Genomic DNA, 18,221 nt, shown 5'->3' with positions numbered 1-18,221 from the left:
CAAAGGCAAGGTATTTGAGACCAGTTGATTCCCACTCTTCCTCTCTTTCTTGTAATTATTGCTTACTGCTTAAAAGAGAAACCCCTTACTGGGTATTACAGCCTTTCTATTGTTTCCTACTGTCAACCACACTTTCATCTCTGTCTTTTATCTTTTAAACTGTGTTCCATCGTGTTCACAAATGCTTTTCTGTCCTCAGTCCCATCACCTTCCAAACATGACTGAATGTGGCTCTTTCCTCCCACCCCTTTCTGTACACTACTTATGAGAAGGTTCATCCATTCATCCACTGAACAATATTTGAGTGTCTGCCACATCTCAGGTACTCTTTTGGTGCTAGAGAGGCAGCAATGCACAAAATGGATAAAGATCCCTGCCTTTGAAGAACTTATATTCTAGGGTGTTATGGAGGGTGTGGGGAATGATACAGAAAGCAAATAAATATAGAATATTGGTGGAATATATAAAAATAATGTTAAGTGCTGTGGAGAAAAATAAAGCAATAAAGATAGGGACATATGTGTTAGTGCGGTGCTGAAGGTGACATTTTAGCAGAGAGCTGAATGAAGTGAAGCCACAGCCATGGCAGATTATCTTCAGGAAGAGAATTCCAAGGACACCTGGGTGGCTCAGGCGGTTGAGCGTCCAACTTTGGTTCAGGTCACCATCTCATGATTTGTGAGTTGGATCCCCGCATCAGGCTCCGTGCTTTTAGCACACGGCCTGCTTTGGATCCTCTCTCCCTCTCTCTCTCTGTACCTCCCCTGCTTACGCTCTCTCTCTCTCAAAAATAAAAATAAACGTTAAAAAAACATGAGAGAGAGAGAGAGAGAGAATTCCAGGTGGTGGGGATAACGGTTTCAAATGCTTTGAGGCAAGAGCATTCTTGATGTGTGCAAGGAATGCTAAGGAGCCACACCCAATGTGGCTAAAGCTAAGAGAAGTGGGAAGGAGGAAAAGTTAGAGAGGTAGTCAGGGCCCAGATTATGGAGGGCCTTATAGCCTGTTGTAAGAATTTGGACTTTTACTGGCATGAGGTAGAAAGACATTGCCATGTTTTAGGCAGAGAAGTGATATGAGTTGGGTATTTTTTATTTTGTTTTTTTCTCCAGTGTGAAGAATACATTGACCAAGGACAAAGGTGAAATCAGGAAGATCAGTTAGGAGGCTATTGCAGTAAATCAGATAAGAATGACAGTGGTTTGGGCCACTACTGGAGTGAAAAGTGGTTGGATTCTAGAATATATTTAGAACGTAGAATTGTCAGGATCTGCCGACGGGTTTGATGTAGAGGTGAGAGAAATGGAGGCTTTCTATCATGTTGAAAGGTACATGTCTAAGGTGGACTGGCTAGAATTCCTCTGTCTTCTCCTTGCCACGTTTGAATGAAACTGTTACTTTTACACTTCCATGATAAAATAAAACAAAACTCTCCTTTTCTGAATGTCTCCCTCTCAGGCTTTGTGCTCTCTGCCTTTGGTAAGGCTCTTTGTTCATAGTTTTCCTCTTCAGTTCTACAATGCATTGTGGACTTTGGCATCTGATTAGTCTACTTTTCTATCCCCATACCTACTCTTGCTCTGGGAAGCTGCAAAATCCTTTTTGATGCCAGTGTGTGAGTATGTCAAAGTTCCTTGTCTGACCCAACTGTGATAACCTCTTCAACACTGTTACCACCTGCTTTCATCACCATTCTCTGAGCCGTATCACATGAACACGTGGTGAGAAGAAATTACTATCCCGTCTTCCAACCGCATTGTTACTCTCTTCAGCTCTTTTTATTTTTTAAATATGAAATTTACTGTCAAGTTGGTTTCCATACAACACCCAGTGCCCAGCCCAACAGGTGCCCTCCTCAACACCCATCACCCACCCTCCCCTCCCTCTCACCCCCCATCAGCCCTCAATTTATTCTCAGTTTTTAGGAGTCTCTTATGGTTTGCCTCCCTCCCTTTTTTTCCTTCCCCTCCTCCATTGTCTTCTGTTAATTTCCTCTTCAGGTCTTTTACACCGCCCTCTCTTCACACTCAGAAGGACCTTAGTTTTTCCTCAGTTTGTAAGCAATATACTTGTTTCACTTTCATTTGTATCTGGCAAAGCACCAACTTCAAATTAAATCTCCAGTGGTCCTCCGCACATATACTCAGGTAGCTGAACAGTATTGCAGAAAATTGGGTGAAATGGTGACTCTGCCAATTCATGATTTCCAGTCTCAGCTTCACTCAGACCAACATTATTTAATCCTTCCACTCAGTGACTCTCAACCTTGACTGCATAACAGAATCCTTTGGGAACTTTAAAAAAAGCCAATGCCTTGGCTGCCAAGGCTTATGAAATTGGAAATTTTGGAGTGGAACTCAAACATCAGTATTTCTTTTTCTTTTTTTTTTTTTTTTAATGTTTATTTATTTTTGAGAGACAGAGACAGACAGACCACGAGCAGGGGAGGGGCAGAGAGAGAGAGGGAGACACAGAATCCAAAGTAGACTCGAGGCTCTGAGCTGTCAGCACAGAGTCCAACGTAGAACTGTGAGTTCATGACTGGAGGCGAAGTCAGATTATTAACTGACTGAGCCACCCAGGTGCCCCACCAATTATCAGTATTTCTTAATGTTCAGGTGATTCCATTGTGCAACTACGATTGAGAAGAGCTGCTTGAAATTTGCCCTTGAAGGATTTTCATTTTTCCATTCCTCTCAAAAGGTATTCTGATCTTCCCATACTCTCCAAAACTATTCCACCAAACCCTATTTTCTAAATTCTTGGCCTCACCTCCTACTTTGCTAGAAAAATTGAAGCTTTTGTTGCTGAATCTCTTTTAATTTTTTGGCCCCATTTAGTCAAGTTAACATTTAATTAGGTCCTAGTTTGTGCCAGGCATTATGCTAGACATTGAGTATAGAGTGGTGAACAGGACAAATACAGCCCATACCTTCCTGGAGTTTACAGTTTAGTGCTGCGTATAGATAAATTAGGCAGTTACAGTACATGGTAAATGCTATGGTGAGGCAATAAGGTATTATTGGAACTCATAGGTATGGCCCTAATCCAGACGCAGGCCCTGAGAAAGACTTTCTTCTGTCTTATTAAACTCCTCAACATCTTGCCCTCCTTTTTCTTTCCCCTCTTGGAGAATGAGGTGGCACCCTGCTCCATTAGAGGAAGAGCACCATCTCATATCTGTCTCCATTCTCTCTATTTCTCCTCCAGGCCTTCATTGGTTGTTCTTCCTTGTTTCTCTCTGTTGTTTCTTCCTCTCACTCTAAACATACTTAAGGTTTTACCAAAATGATACAGCTGGATTTTATATCTTCTTGTCTCTTTTTTTTTTTCTTTTCAAACAGGCCTCTTGAGAGTGGCCTATACAGTGTCTTCTGTTACTCACCAGCTTTTGTATTTTGGTTTCTGCCTCATCAGTCAGCTTTATCGTAAAGTCACAGGGGCTTTCAATTTGACTTAAGTTGGTGGAGACCATTCAGCTCTGTCATACTGGACCTCTCTATGCATATGGCTATTTGTCACCGTTTCTTCTTCAGAATTTTCTTCACATTTCTTTCTGTGATTCTGCATGTACTAATTTCTTGTGATGTCTTCTTCCTTGTAAGATTCCTTCCCTCAGCCTACCACTTATAAAGGATGGTATTCTCCTTTGGTTTGTCTTTACACCACTGTTTTTCTTCATTCATCCATTACTGTGGTTTTAATCACCGTCTAGATGTGAAAGCTTTCAGAATCTGTATCTTCCACCTTGAAATTTCTCCCAAATGCCTTTTGGGCATCTCTACCTGAATATTCCATAGGTTTGTCACATTGAAATTTACCAATCCTTTGCCCTTTAAACCTGTTCCTCTTTCTGTGCTCCTAATCTCCTCTGGTGTTGCAACCATAGATGTTCGTCACTCAAACCAAACCAGAAACTTTAGTCATGTTACCTTGTCCCTTAATCCTGTGTAATCACTTAACCCTTCCTGTGTTGCCTCATAAATATTTCTTGACTTCATGTCTACAACACTGCACATCACCCAACTGTCTTTACCCTTGTTGAAGCCTTTAAGCATTTCTCATTGGGATGATTGTAATTAAATCCTAGTTGGTGTCCCTACACTTATGCTCACCCCCTTACATTCATCATTTATACAGCTAGGCCACTATACTGGTTTGAAACCCATCAGGGGCTCCCTCTGCCTATAGATGAGGCTAGGACACTGCAGTAAGGGGTTGCTTTTGGGATAAGCTTTAGGGGATCAGGGTGGTAAGACATTGGCAGAACTGCCTGGTTGAATTCCCTTACATAATTATGCTTCTGCATAATATTTCACTTTTGAAAGTTTTCTTTTGCCTATGCAACATCTTTTCTCACTATTCCTCATCAGCACTTCTTTCTCAGTGCGTTTTCCCATTCTGGTACCTCAAAGTGCTCAATTCCTCCCCATATTAAAAGCAACTTAGGTATCATGTCTTTCAGGAGGTCTTCTTATCATTCATGTCTTTATTTATTCACTGATGTTTATCAGACATCTGCATTTTTAGGCAGCCAATAGCATATCAGAAGGTGAGAGATGAGAACATGCCTGAGTGCATTAGAGCAGTGCTTTTCATACTGTCTGTGGTGGTGGACAATTGGGTTTTTTGTTTTTTTCACTCTCTCATGAACGAATAAGTGGTCTTGTTGCATGTGATTAAAATGCAATCTGTACCACATGTGACTCACCGCACAAACTCAACAACACCCAAACTGGTCTACATCTTGTTTAACCAGTGTCACATACTTGCATGTCACAGCAATGTCCAATTGCCATAAAAATTTTTAAACGCTTATACTTGATTTCTGAACTTAACTTGATCCAGACAGGTAATACACCATTTGTTCATTAGCACCAGTCCACAGGCTACCTTTGAGTAGCATTGCTCTTGAGGGTTGCTGTAGATGTCATGGTGGAAGAGGGGACAGCTTACAACAGGGGTACAGAAGAGACTAGACACTTTCCCTGAATGGTTGAGCTGTAAGGGAGGAGAGATCCTATTAGAGGAGGGCAAAATCTTAAAAAATGAGATCTGCTTACCAGCTAGATGAACATGGCTTTTTAGCCATGAGGAAAAATTGGGGCATAGAGAGAGGGCAGCTGGAGCAGCCTGGTTCTGGTAAGTCTAGAGTAGTAGGCACATAGTGCAAAGAGGCTGCTATAAGGTAAGAGATGAGACTGGAGTCAGGGGTTGATTTGGTTACTTCAGCAAATACTTTCGAAGGATCTTCGTAGCAGATCCTTCCTAGGCCCTGGGATTAGAAGCCAAGGAGAGACTTTTTGCCGTAGTAGGGCTTAAAAAGGTTGCTAAGGATAACCAAGGAGTTAGACTGATACTTGCAACGCATCTCAAAGGATTTTTGAGCTGGCACACAGTATGATCAATTTAATCCTTAGAGGGTTGGCTCATGTGGATGGTGGGAAATGGATGGCTACTGAATCAGGAGAGTTAGTTAGGAGGTAAGTGATCCAGGTAAGATATAAGTATCAGGAAGGTGCAATCAGGGGTTGAAGGAAGTAGTTGGGGTGAGGAAAAGAGACAGGACTTTTATGGGAAATATTATTAGGGTGGTATATATCACAGATCTTGAGGGGTCAGTGGAGTTTAGGATGGCTTGCAATTTCTGACTTGTTATGAGGTTGTTAGTGTAATTCATTGGGGAAGGGCTTTTTGGATGGTGAAGGGATTACAGAAGTGGTAAGTAAACTGTCTGAGGCCAGTTAGAGGCCTGCTCTCTGTATTCCTGTAGTGTGTTGTGCTAACCTCTATCATTGTGTAGGTCAGTGGGTTTCTGTATTTGTGAGCTCTTTGAGAACCTGTACCCACTTTTCTATCCTGAACACGTGTCACAGGGCCTAACATGTAGAAGAGGCTCAACAAATCATTCTTAAACTGAAAAGAAAGGTAGTGTATTAGTATCCTATTGCTGCCATAACAAATCACACACTTAGTGGATTAAAATAACACAAATTAAAACTCATGTTGTTTATTTATTCTTTTGGTCAGATGTCCCGGTTGGCAAGGTTGATTGCTCTACTTTGTGTTTTATAAGGTGCTGGCCATCTGGACTTTATTCAGAAGGCTCTAGAATGAATCTATTTCCAGACTCATTCAGGTTGCTGGCAGAATGCAGTTCTTTGTGGTTGTAGGACTGAGGTCCCTATGTCCTTGCTGGCTGTCAGCTAGAGGATGCCCTTAGGGGCATCTCTCCAGTCCTCGAACATGGGCCTCTACATCTCAGGGCCAGCAATAGTGCATTGAATTCTCATGTTTCGAATCTCTTTACCTTCCTCTTCTGCCATGTCTCTTGACTTTCTCTTCTTGCAGCCAGAGACAGTTCTCTAGTTGTAAGCGCTCCTGTAATTACATTGGGCCTACCTGGATAATCCAGGATAATCTTCCTACTTTAAGGTCTGTGACCTTAATTCTATCTGTAGAGTCCCTTTTGCAATGTAACACAGTCACACATTCCAAGGATTAAGCCATGAATGTTTCATGGGGTTGGGGGTGAGCATTGTTTTGCTGACCACATAAGTAATTATCCAGCAAATCATGTAGGGATCTTGATCATGGTTCTTAAATACTGATGCATTCTGACACCTCTTATTTGTACAGGGAAGCACAAGGAGAGTAAGACTTGCTTAATGACAGAAGGAAATAGGAGCAGAGGTAGATCACAGCCTACAGCTTCTATTTTTTTATTCTAACCACTTTATCTATCTATCTATCTATCTATCTATCTATCTATCTATCTATCTATCCCATCCATTCATCCTTTCATTCATTCATTTATTCATTCTTTCATTCGTAAACATTTGAGTATATGCTTTATTTCAAGGGTCTATACTAATTTGGGACATGAGGAAGAAAGTGAGCTACCGATGACTTTGGCTTGTATTGATGATGTTACTGTCCCTATTTAGTGAATAATCTCTTTTTAGTATGATGTAGCTTCAGGCTTGTACCAAGGACTCAGCAAATGTGTATACTTATGATCATTACTGCTTAGTTTATTCCCTTCTATGTGTGGCCATAAAATTTAGGAAGCAATAAATATATATTATTAGTATTTTAATTTTTAACTTTATTCAAATAAGTAACCAGTGTTGTCAGTTTCTTACCGATTTTTCCAGAAATATTCTATGCATATAATAAAGAAATGTTTATCTTGTACTTGGCATTAATTATATATTCTAGTAACTATTTCATGACAGATAGGTTAAGGTACTTAATTCTTTTTTTATAACTATATATTATTCCCTGGTATGAAACCAGCTTGTTACAAGTCTCACGTTGGTGGACATTTGGATAGTTTCTACTTCTTTTGCTATTAAAAAATTCTTGTAAAAAATCTTATACATGCACTTTTCACACAGATGCATACATACAGAACTTATGCTTTGCAGCAGTTATTGTCTAATGACAGAGATTGTACCAGTTCCCATTCCCCCCATCAATGTATGCAAGTAAGTACTGTTTCTGTACACCTTGGCTAAAAAATATGTCGTCGAACTTTATGGTCTTTACCAATCTTATCAGTAAAAAGTGATGTTTCTGTTTCTCTAGCTTAAATGTGCATTTGTCCCATGACTAAGGTTGGTCATCTTTTTTTGTATGTATTTTAAAGCTATTTCTATTTCATTTTCTATAAACTGTTCATATCTTTTATCCATTTCTCTATTGGATTGTTGGCTTTTTTATTAATTTATTGGCAGTGCATATATTAAGGAAATTAGCTTATAAGATGCATGTATTTCAGGATATGAAATAGGATATAAGGTGTACATATTTTTTCTTTGATTTTTCTTTTGATTTTGTATGCTTAGGCTTTTGATGTGCATAAACAGTTAATTGTAGGTGAGCATGTTTAATTAATCTTAACATCTTTGTCTTCTGTGCTTTGTTTTCATCATGGTAAAGGCCTTCTTTATTTCAGTATTACAAAGTAATTAGCTCAGGTTTCTGCAAGTATTTTTTTTAACTTTTTATTTTGAAATAATTATAGATGCACAGGAACCTATAACGTTAGTACAGAGAGATTCTGTGTATTCTCTTTATTCAGATCCCCCAACCAGCAGGTATTTTTATGGTTTTATTTTTTATATTTAAATTTTTAATGATTCTGAAATTTATTTTGGTATAAGATTATATATGATTATAAGATTAGATATGAATTCCACTTTCTTTTCCGCTTGGTTACCTGTTTGCTCTAACATTATTTATTGAATAATCTATATTTTGTCCAGTAATTTAAAATTCATATGTATCAATCATGTGCTAAATTCCTAAGTGTACTGGTTAGGTTTTGAAACATTAAAGTGTCACAACTTGCAGAGAAGCTGAAATGTCATTGTGTATTTTCCTAAGAGCTACGTGTTGAGACAGCTGCGGCCAGCCCTCTTTCAAAATCCTATTATGGTGTCTGGAATTGTGTTTGTGGTGTTGTGGGTTGTTCTAGGGTACAGGTAAAAAACCTTCAGGTTTGCATCTTAGTTTACTGTTCCCAGTCTGTAAAGGTAAAGCCTTTACCCAATGTAGTGCCTAAGGTTAACCATGCCATTGCTTAATACTTACAAAACCTTTAATTCTTTATTATTTTTAATTTTTTTTTAAAAATTATTTCTGAGATAGAGAAACACAGAATCTAAAGCAGGCTCCAGGCCCCAAGCTGTCAGCACTGAGCCCAACGCGGGGCTTGAACCCACGAACTGTGAGATCATGACTTGAGCCAAAGTCAGACGCTCAACCGACTGAGCTACCCAGGCACCCCATTACTTACAAAACCTTTTAGATGGACTATATTGTCCTCATTTAGTAAATAGGAAATAGAGATTCAGAAAGATTAAAAACCGCCCCAGACCTCAGGTCTTAGATAAGGTTGGCAGAGCTCAGACAGGTTCTCACCTTGCGATTGGTATTATTACACAGTATTCCAGGACATGCCTCAGATCTGCTCGAGATACCTCTTCACTCCATTGATCTGAGATAAAAACTACTGTAACTTCTGGGCTAGGACATAACTCTCCTATTCCATCTCTGCTTTAGCAAACCTGAAGGCTTTCCGCATTTTTAGGTCCTGTTTTTCAGTGCAAAGTTTAGGCAAAAACATGATTTTTCCAAGGTTTTTCTGACTTCAGTCTGAAGAATGCTAATGGAAAAATACAATACTCATTTGCCTATATAGTTTTCTGAATTTAAAGAGTAGATTTAGATAATTCTTAAATTCTTTCCCAGCTCTATGATTCTAGATACATGTTCTTTATCTTGCTAGTATTTTTCATAGTTTTATGTTCTCGTATAGTGGGGAGTAAACAAAGCATTTAAAGAATGACAAGTATTTTCTGTGGGTTATTTAGAGGGGAAACATGTTAGAATTCTTTAATCCAATTAGAAATCACGTTCTTTTAGGAGAAGTCATATAGGCTGGTTATTGTATTCTATAAAAGTTCTCTTAATTTTAGTTCATTGCATTAGCTTGCCGGCATATATTTATTTTTTACAAATATTTTAATGTTTATTTATTTTTGAGAGTGGGGGGAGGGGCTGAGAGAGAAGGGGACAGAGGATCTGAAGTGGGGTGTGCTCAGTCAGCAGCAAGCCTTATGCAGAACTTGAACTCAAACTGTGAGATCAAGACCTGATTCAACGGAGATGAAGTCAGGCACTTAACCAACTGAGCCATCCAGGTGTCTGCCTCAGTAGGATATATTTAAAGGCCACCACTTAAATTCTGTATGTGCTTTGGGTCTAAGGCTATCACTTCACACAGGTCCTCTCATTTCCTTTTAGCTGCAGTGTTGTCTGTGTGGTGCTCTTCACGAGATCGGAGTTTTAGGAGAAGTAAAGCTTCCGGCTCTGAACTTTCCACTTACTGTTAAGAAATATTGCTATGGCAAAGTAAATTCTTCCAGATAATTTTGCCCACTTCTCTTTGAAGCTGTGTCTGGGGTCTCCATGAACAGCCCTCAAACTGGCCACCTTGGAGATCTAGATTCATAAGTCATTTGGTGTGTTTGGAGGGGAGAAATACATTCTTAGGGCCTAAGTGAGTTAATGGAAGGCCAGCCACACTCAGGAAACTGATTCATAAACTAGAATCCCCCCAGTCATTCATTTATAATTGGTTATATCTGTAGACAAAGCAAAGACTGAGCAAAGTTGCACGCAGGTAATTCTGCTTAGCAGATCCAGGTCTAGGTGAGAAAATTGGTTAAAATGAAAGCAAAAAGAGCTTGACTAATCCTGTTCTCCTCTCTAGAGATCGATCATTCTGTCTTTTAAAACCTTCATTTACAACACCTTTCTGTGCAGTGCTAGAAAATTCTGGTGACTAACTTTGTTTTTGAGATTTTATTTAAAAAAAATTTTTTTTTTAACGTTTATTTATTTTTGAGACAGAGAGAGACAGAGCATGAACGGGGGAGGGGCAGAGAGAGAGGGAGACACAGAATATGAAACAGGCTCCAGGCTCTGAGAAGTCAGCACAGAGCCCGACGTGGGGCTCGAACTCACGAACTGTGAGATCATGACCTGAGCCGAAGTCGGACGCTTAACCGACTGAGCCACCCAGGCGCCCCTGTTTTTGAGATTTTAAAGGGACTTCTTCCTCAGTTTGCATTCAGTTTCATATCACCTTCTGTAATTTTAACAGAACTATCACAGTCTACTAAAGTTTACTCACCACATAAATTTTAAATGGTTTCTTTTATATGAAGGGTAGCATCTAATTGTTAACAATAGGCAGGCTGGCTTTGTTTCCTCATCTATCGGTGGACAGACCTCTTCATGCAAAGACTTTCAGCTCTGTGTTAACCTATCTGTGAGGGTGGGTGGTTGACACTTCTAGATTTTGTTACTGAATTTGGAGATTTGTCCCAGTGGGGGACTTAAACTTTTTTTCCTTGAGTCTACCTTTATCCTTTTTGACACTTTTCCATATGGTGGACTGGGGAGATTAGCAGTAAGGAGAACTACAAGCCATCTCAGGTGTAAAAGTCTCAGCTTGATTAGATTGTGTTAACTTTCTCTTATTAGAAATCCCCAAGTTACATTTCTGCAGGATATATCAGCCTTGCTCCTACTTACCCTTTCAGTGATCAGCTCAGATATGACTTCCTCCAGGAAGACTTTCTTCATCTCTATCCATGATTCAAGCTCTAGACTGGAGTAAGTGCCCTCTCCTAAAAGCACTCTAGGCTCATTGCTCTTGTAAAGCATATGTTATATAACTGTGTACTTGTATATGAACTCCAAGAGGGCAAGAACTCTGTCTAGTCTACATTTTAAAAATAGCTTCATTGAGATATAATTCATGTACCACACAATCCACGCATTCAGAGTATACAATTTAGTTGTTGTCTGGTCCACTCTTGAATCTCCAGCATAGGACCAACTTTGGGGTTAACAAATGTTGGTTGATTGGCTAAGTCTTTTTTGCCATCTTGCCTCTCTTACCACCCTCCACACTAGAAGGCCACATGCTCTAGTAGATGAACACAGACTAGAGTCCTGTTGAATTTTGAACAGCTGCCCTGCAGCATAATAACTGTGTGCTAAGGAACAAGTTATTTAACTTCTCTGGGCTTCAGTTTACTTCTCTGTGACATAGAAGATAATGATATGTCTTTCATAGTGTTGCTATGAGGATTAACTAGATCATATGAATGAAACACCTAGAGTAATACTTGACACAGAGCCCTGGATGGGTGGGCACTCTTGTTATTCCCTTGGGTAACTTGGGTAGGAACTGGCTGTCAGAGGCAGCATCTGATTTCAGATCTGCCTGGTTGTGCTGCCTGTGTTAAGTTAGATCAGCTCCCTTTGTTTCTTCAAGAAACCTCCCTCCACACAAGATCTGTTAATACCTCTTCACTTTTTGAGCAATAATCCAAGACTTCTGAGGTTTGATAAGAAAGCTGATTGTCATCTGTGGTTCTGTTTCTTACTCATGAATTCCTACTTTTTTTTTTTTTAAGTTTATTTCTTTATTTTGAGAGAGCACAAGTGAGCAGGAGAGGGGCAGAGAGAGAGAAGGGGGTGGGGGAAAGAGAATCCCAAGCAGGCTCCATGCTGTGTTGTCAGTGCAGAACCCATTGTGCGTTTTGACTCCATGAACTATGGAAACATGACCTGAAGCAAAATCAAGAGTTGGACACTTAACCTACTGAGCCACCCAGGTGCTGCCTCATGAATTCCTACTTAAGCTTTAACCACCTGTTTCACATATTTGCTTGCATCTATTAAGTCATTATTAAAATGGTATTCTTTCCAGGAGTCCCACCTTAAAACTTAAATCAAGATAGCTTTTGGGGGTGCCTGGGTGGCCCAGTAGGTTGAGTGTCCAACTCTTGATTTTGGCTCAGGTCATCATCCCATGGTCATGGGATTGAGCTTCACGTTAGGCTGCTTAAGATTCTCTCTCTCACTCACTCACTCTCACCCCCCTCTTCTGCCCCTCTCCCCTAAGTGCACTCTCTGTCTAAAATAAAAATTTAAAAAAAAAAAAAAAGATTTTTAATTGCAAAATCTGTGTCTCCCTCAATCTCTGCTCCAGGTTGGGCCGGGTTGATTTGGGCAAGGGAGAAAAGTCTTTCTGACCTTTGTCCGAGAGAAGGTCTGCTTTGCTTAGTGCAGCCTGTTGCTGCCTTGCTTTTGAACCTCTTGGCTAATTTATGAAAGCAGAGGAACTGCTTTCATCTGAGGCACACAGTGGCAAAGTTCCCACGGCAGGAAGTGTTCATACAAATCTCATCCATAGTGATTACAAGAGAAATGGTATTTTGTTTTACTTGTTGGTGCTTTCTTGTGATACCGTGATTGAGTCAGTGTTTTTATTTGAGAGCTAATGCTCTAAGACAAATGTGACACACTCGCTCTTAGGGATCCTTATTATTCAGCTGCAGTCTGCCTGTCCAGTTGAGCTGCTGCTTCCCCTTCTTATAAATCCTTATGTGCTACAACTGGGTCTGTGAACAAGCACCGCTTGAAGTTTGCAAGTCCCCAGTTTATGTAAGTAGAAAAAGTGTGATAGGAAGAAAACCAAACAGTTGGTGACTTTGGGTGTGGGGAGGGGTGGGGAGGGACAGGTGGGAGATGAAAGAAAAAAATGGGGAAAAAAAAGAGGTTTTTAATATCAAAGAGTAGAAGAGAGTGGTGGGAAGTAAAGTTGAAAGGGGAGAATGGAGTCAGATAATGGAGCTAAGAACTTGGGCCTAAAGTGATTTATAATAGGGCATCCTGGGGGAGAAGAAGGTAAAAGTGATATGTTAGGGTGATTTTTTTTCTGGTAATAATATTAGCCATAAGCAGGAATTTAAAGGAAATAAGAGTGTAGGCAGGAGTTTTCCAGGCTTAGATGCAGTAATATAGGTGTGCAGTGGGGTTCTAGTTGTTAGTAGTAAGAATGATGGAGAAAGTTTTCATCTAAGAAAACTCAGAATTTGTAACAGCTCACAGGTTAGAGGTAAAAAAGCAGAGTCAAAGATGATTGTAATGTTTTGGATCAGAAGAAAAGTCAAGCCACTAACATCGGTGTTGGGTAAAGAAGCCAGTTGGTGGAAGGAGTTGGGCAAGTTAAGTTCCTTTTGAGATTAGTTAGGTTTTGTGTGGCAGTGGAATGTCCAAGTTACAGTGTTTATTGGCAGTTGGGAATGGTCGAGTCTGGCATAGGTACAAGATTGGGGTTCAGAGTATAGATCTGGGAGTTGTTACTATAATAGTAGGAGCAAGTAGATGCAAAGACAAAAAAAATTACTGGTACATATTGAGGGAGAAACCCCCAGTGCGGGAGTATGAAGAAGAAACCCAGCAGAATAAAACGATTAAGAGCTTACAGATGGAAAGAGATGAGGCCAGTTAGAAGAATGCTATGTTCTGAAAGCCAAAGTCAGGGCTTCACCAACAAGTCTTTTTTAAAGGGCTTCTCTATTCCTGTATTTTTTGATTCATCTCTATATTGACTTGATTTTGTCATCATAAAGTTTTTTCAAGAAAGCTGATGGATGTTATATACCCTGTGTTCTTCCATTCTTGAGGAGGTATTTCTGCTGCCTTTGTACTTGAGCAAGATCTTAGTTAGGTATAATATTCCTGGGTTATACTTTGTTTCTTTAAAAATGTTGTGTTAATTCACTTACCATTGAATTTTGCTTTAGAAAAGTGTGATTCAGCCCAAGTTTCTTCTCTCTTATATGTAATTTACTTTTGGAGGGATTTTAAAATCTTTTAAATTTATATTCAGTAAATTAACTCTTTTTACATTCAGTAAATTCACTGTGTTTTGCTTGATAGTTCTACAAGTTTTGACTCACAGAATCATGTAACCACCATCAGAGTTAAGACACAGGTATTTCCATCACCCTAAAACATTTCTTTGTACGGTGCTTTGTAATCAACCCTTCTTCCGAACTCCATACCCTGGTAACCACTGATATGGTCTGTATTTATAGCTTTGCTTTATTCAGAATGTTGTAAGTGGAATCATATAGTATATAGTTTTTTGAGTCTGGCATACTTCACTTAGCATAAACATATTTGAGATTCATCTATGTTGTAAATATCACTAGTCTGTTTGCTTTTTTTGCTGAGTAGCATTTCATTGAAAGGATATACCACAGTTTGTTTATCCATGTATTAATTGAGGAACTTGGGTTGTTTACAGTTTGGGGTGATTTTGAATAAAGTCACTATAGATATTTGTATATAGGTTTTCGTGTGAATATTTTCTAGATATATTTAATTTACCTTCTGTAAAGATTCTTCCTCCACATAAGATCATATTCTGATGTACTAGGTGTTTGCACTTCAGCATATGAATTTTGAGGGGATACAATTCAATGCATAACACTTGAGTATTTTCTCAAACCACAAATTTTGTCTGCTACATGCCAGACATTAGTCTAGGCACTGGGAATACAAAGATAATGAAGCTCAGTTTCTTCCTTTATGATTAATGGAAAGATAAGAATTAATAACAGGCATCTGCAATACTATGCAATAAGTACTGTCAAAGATGAGACAGATTATTATGAGAACATCTCCGTGAGACCTAACCCTGACTGATTAAATCAGGGATTACATCAGAGGAAATGATGTTTATGCTGGATCCTTCCTAATAGGATACACTAGTTGCCTAATTGTTCTTCCTACTTCCAAACCACACCCTCAGTTACCCAGCCCTGTACTCTACCACCCAGTTAATCTTTCCAAGCACCACTTTGTTTAGGACATTCCCTGGTTGAGAAACCTCTAATGATTTCCATTGTCAACAGAACTAACTACTCAAGAATTCTTTATCCTGACTTTTGGTGCCTTCACAATCAATACCACCATTGGAATCTACCTTTCCTGTTTTGGTATTTATTTTGTTAACTTCCTTAATTCTATGCATTAACAAAAAAGACTAACAAACGTTTTTGAAACACACGAGGAGCTTTTCTATAATTTCATACAAAGGCAGGATTTGTTTTGTTTTCTACTATATCACTGGCACCTAAAATGGTGAATATTGGTTGATATATATGCACCCAACATATGAGCACCAAAATATATACAGCAAATATTAACGGACCAAAAGGGAGAAAATGACAGCAATACAATAATAGTAGGGGATTTTAACATCCCACTTCATCAATGGATACATTAGACAGAAAATTATTAAGGAAATATCAGCTTTAAATGACACATTAGACCAGGTGGACTTAATAAATATATGCGGAGCATTCCATCCAAAAGCAGCAGAATTTACATTCTTCTCGTGTATATATGGAATATTTCCAGGATATATCATATGGTAGGCCACAAAATAAGTCTCAGTAAATTCTAGAAGATTGAAATCATATCAAGCATCTTTTCTGACCACAATGGTATGAAACTTGAAGTCAGTTATTAGAAGAAAACAGGAAAACTACAAATACACAGAGATTAAACAACATGTTACTGAACAATTACTAAGTGATAGAAGAAATCAAAGAAATTAAAAAAAAAACAAACCACCTAGAATGAAAACAAAAACACAACCTACCGAAATCTATGGGACACAGCCAAAGCACTTCTATGAGGGAAGTCTATAGTGATACAGGCCTACCTCAGGAAACAAGAAAATCTCAAACAACTTAACTTTATACTGAAAGGAAATAGAAAAAGAACAGATGAACTCCAGAGTTAGTAGAAGGAAGAAAATGATAAAGATCAGAGTGGAAATAAATGAAACAGAGACTAAAAAGGCAAAAAAGGTCAATGGAACTAAGAGTTGGTTCTTTGAAAAGATAAACAAAATTGGCAAACTTTTAACTAGATTCACCAAGAAGAGATTGTGCAAATTGGTCAGAAATGAAAAAGAAGTCACAACTCATACCATAGAGATACAAAGGACCGTAAGAGACTATTATGAATGATATATACCAGCAAATCGGACAGCCTAGAAGAGATAAGTTCCTAGACATTTACAAGCTTCCAAGACTGAATCAGGGAGAAATAGAAAATCTTAATAGACTAATTGCTAGTAAGGATATTGAATCAATAACCAGAAACCTTGAAATAGACAAAAGTCCAGGACCAGCACCTTCACTGGTGAATTCTACCAAACATTCAAAGAAGACTTAGTACCTATCCTTCTCTAACTCTTCTAGAAAATTGAAAAGGAGGGAAAGCTTCCAACCTTATTTCACAAAGCCAGCATTACCCTGATACCCAAGCCAGACATGGATATTATAGGTTAATATCCCTTATAAACCTAGATGCAAAAATTGTCAGTAAAATATTAGCAAACTAAATTCAACAATACATTAAAATAATCATACACTATGATCAAGTGGAATTTATTACAAGGATGAAAAGATGGTTCAACATCCACAAGTCAATCAATGCAATACACCATATTAACAAAATGAAAAGTAAAAATTATATGATCATTTCCATAGATAGACAAAAAGCATTTGACAAAATTCAACATCCATTTATGATAAAAACTCTTTAAAAAAAATTTTTTTTAACTTTTTTTTAAATTTATTTTTGGGACAGAGAGAGACAGGGCATGAACGGGGGAGGGGCAGAGAGAGAGGGAGACACAGAATTGGAAGCAGGCTCCAGGCTCTCAGCCATCAGCCCAGAGCCCGACGCGGGGCTCGAACTCACGGACCGCGAGATCGTGACCTGAGCTGAAGTCAGACGCTTAACCGACTGAGCCACCCAGGCACCCCTATGATAAAAACTCTTAATGAAGTGAGTATAGAGAGAACATACCTTAACATCTAAAAGCTATATATTAAAAACCCATAGCTAATATCATACTTAACAGTGAGTAGCTGAAGGCTTTTCCTTTAAGTAACAAGACGAGGATGCTTACTATACCCACTTTATTCAACATAGTATTGAAAGTCCTAGCCACATCAACTAGTCAAGAAAAATAAATAAAAAGTATCCAAATTGGAAAGGAAGAAGTAAAATTGCCACTCTTTGCAGATGACATGATACTTATGTATAGAAAACCCCAAAGACTCAACCAAAAATCTGTTATAACTAATAAATAAAATTCAGTAAAATTGCAGGATACAAAATTAACGTGCAAAAATCTGTTGCATTTCTATACACTGATAACAAAGTATCAGAAAGAGAAATCAAGAAAATGATACAATTATAGTCGCATTAAAAAAAATGTCAGAATAAATTTGACCAAGGAGGTGAAAGACCTGTAAACTAAAAAGTGTAAGACATTGATGAAAGAAATTGAAGCAGATACAATTAAATGGAAAGATAGCATATGTTCATGGATTGGAAGAATTTACATTTCCAAACTGTCTTATGACCCAAAGCAATCTAGGGATTCAGTGCAATCACTATCAAAATTCCAATGACATTTTTCACAAAACTAGAGCAAATAATTATATTTATATGGAACCACAAAAGACCCTGAATAGCCAAAACAATGCAGAAAGAACAAAGCCAGAGGTACCACACTGCCTGATTACAAACTATTCTACAAAGCTATAGTATTCAAAACTGTATGGTATTGGCATAAAAACAGACACAAGGATCAACAAGACAGAATAGAGAGCCCAGAAATAAATCCACATATACATGGTCAAAGGAGCCAAGGATATATGGTGGGGAAAGGACTGTGTCTTCAATTAATGGTGTTGGGAAAACTGGAAAGCTGCATGCAAAAGAATGAAACTGGACCACTGTATTACACCATATAC

General features: G+C 38.6%; 1 protein-coding gene across 2 annotated transcripts in view; it reads left to right on the top strand.

Annotated features, from left to right (window-relative positions):
* Nucleotides 1-18,221, top strand: part of ELOVL7 (ELOVL fatty acid elongase 7) — a 74,350-nt gene that overhangs the window by 14,507 nt on the left and 41,622 nt on the right. Inside the window, exon 1 of one of the 2 annotated variants that reach the window (XM_027041336.2) lies at nucleotides 12,505-13,032. The exons of the other annotated variant lie outside the window; for it this stretch is intronic. The gene's annotated coding sequence lies outside the window, so the exon portion shown is untranslated. Of the gene's footprint in view, nucleotides 1-12,504; nucleotides 13,033-18,221 lie in introns of those variants that run through there. 2 annotated transcript variants of the gene reach the window in all.

The sequence above is a fragment of the Acinonyx jubatus genome, chromosome A1, assembly GCF_027475565.1.
Source record: "Acinonyx jubatus isolate Ajub_Pintada_27869175 chromosome A1, VMU_Ajub_asm_v1.0, whole genome shotgun sequence".
NCBI lineage: Eukaryota > Metazoa > Chordata > Mammalia > Carnivora > Felidae > Acinonyx > Acinonyx jubatus.
Note: the sequence above shows the minus strand (reverse complement) of the source record. Positions and strands in the feature narration are given on the sequence as shown.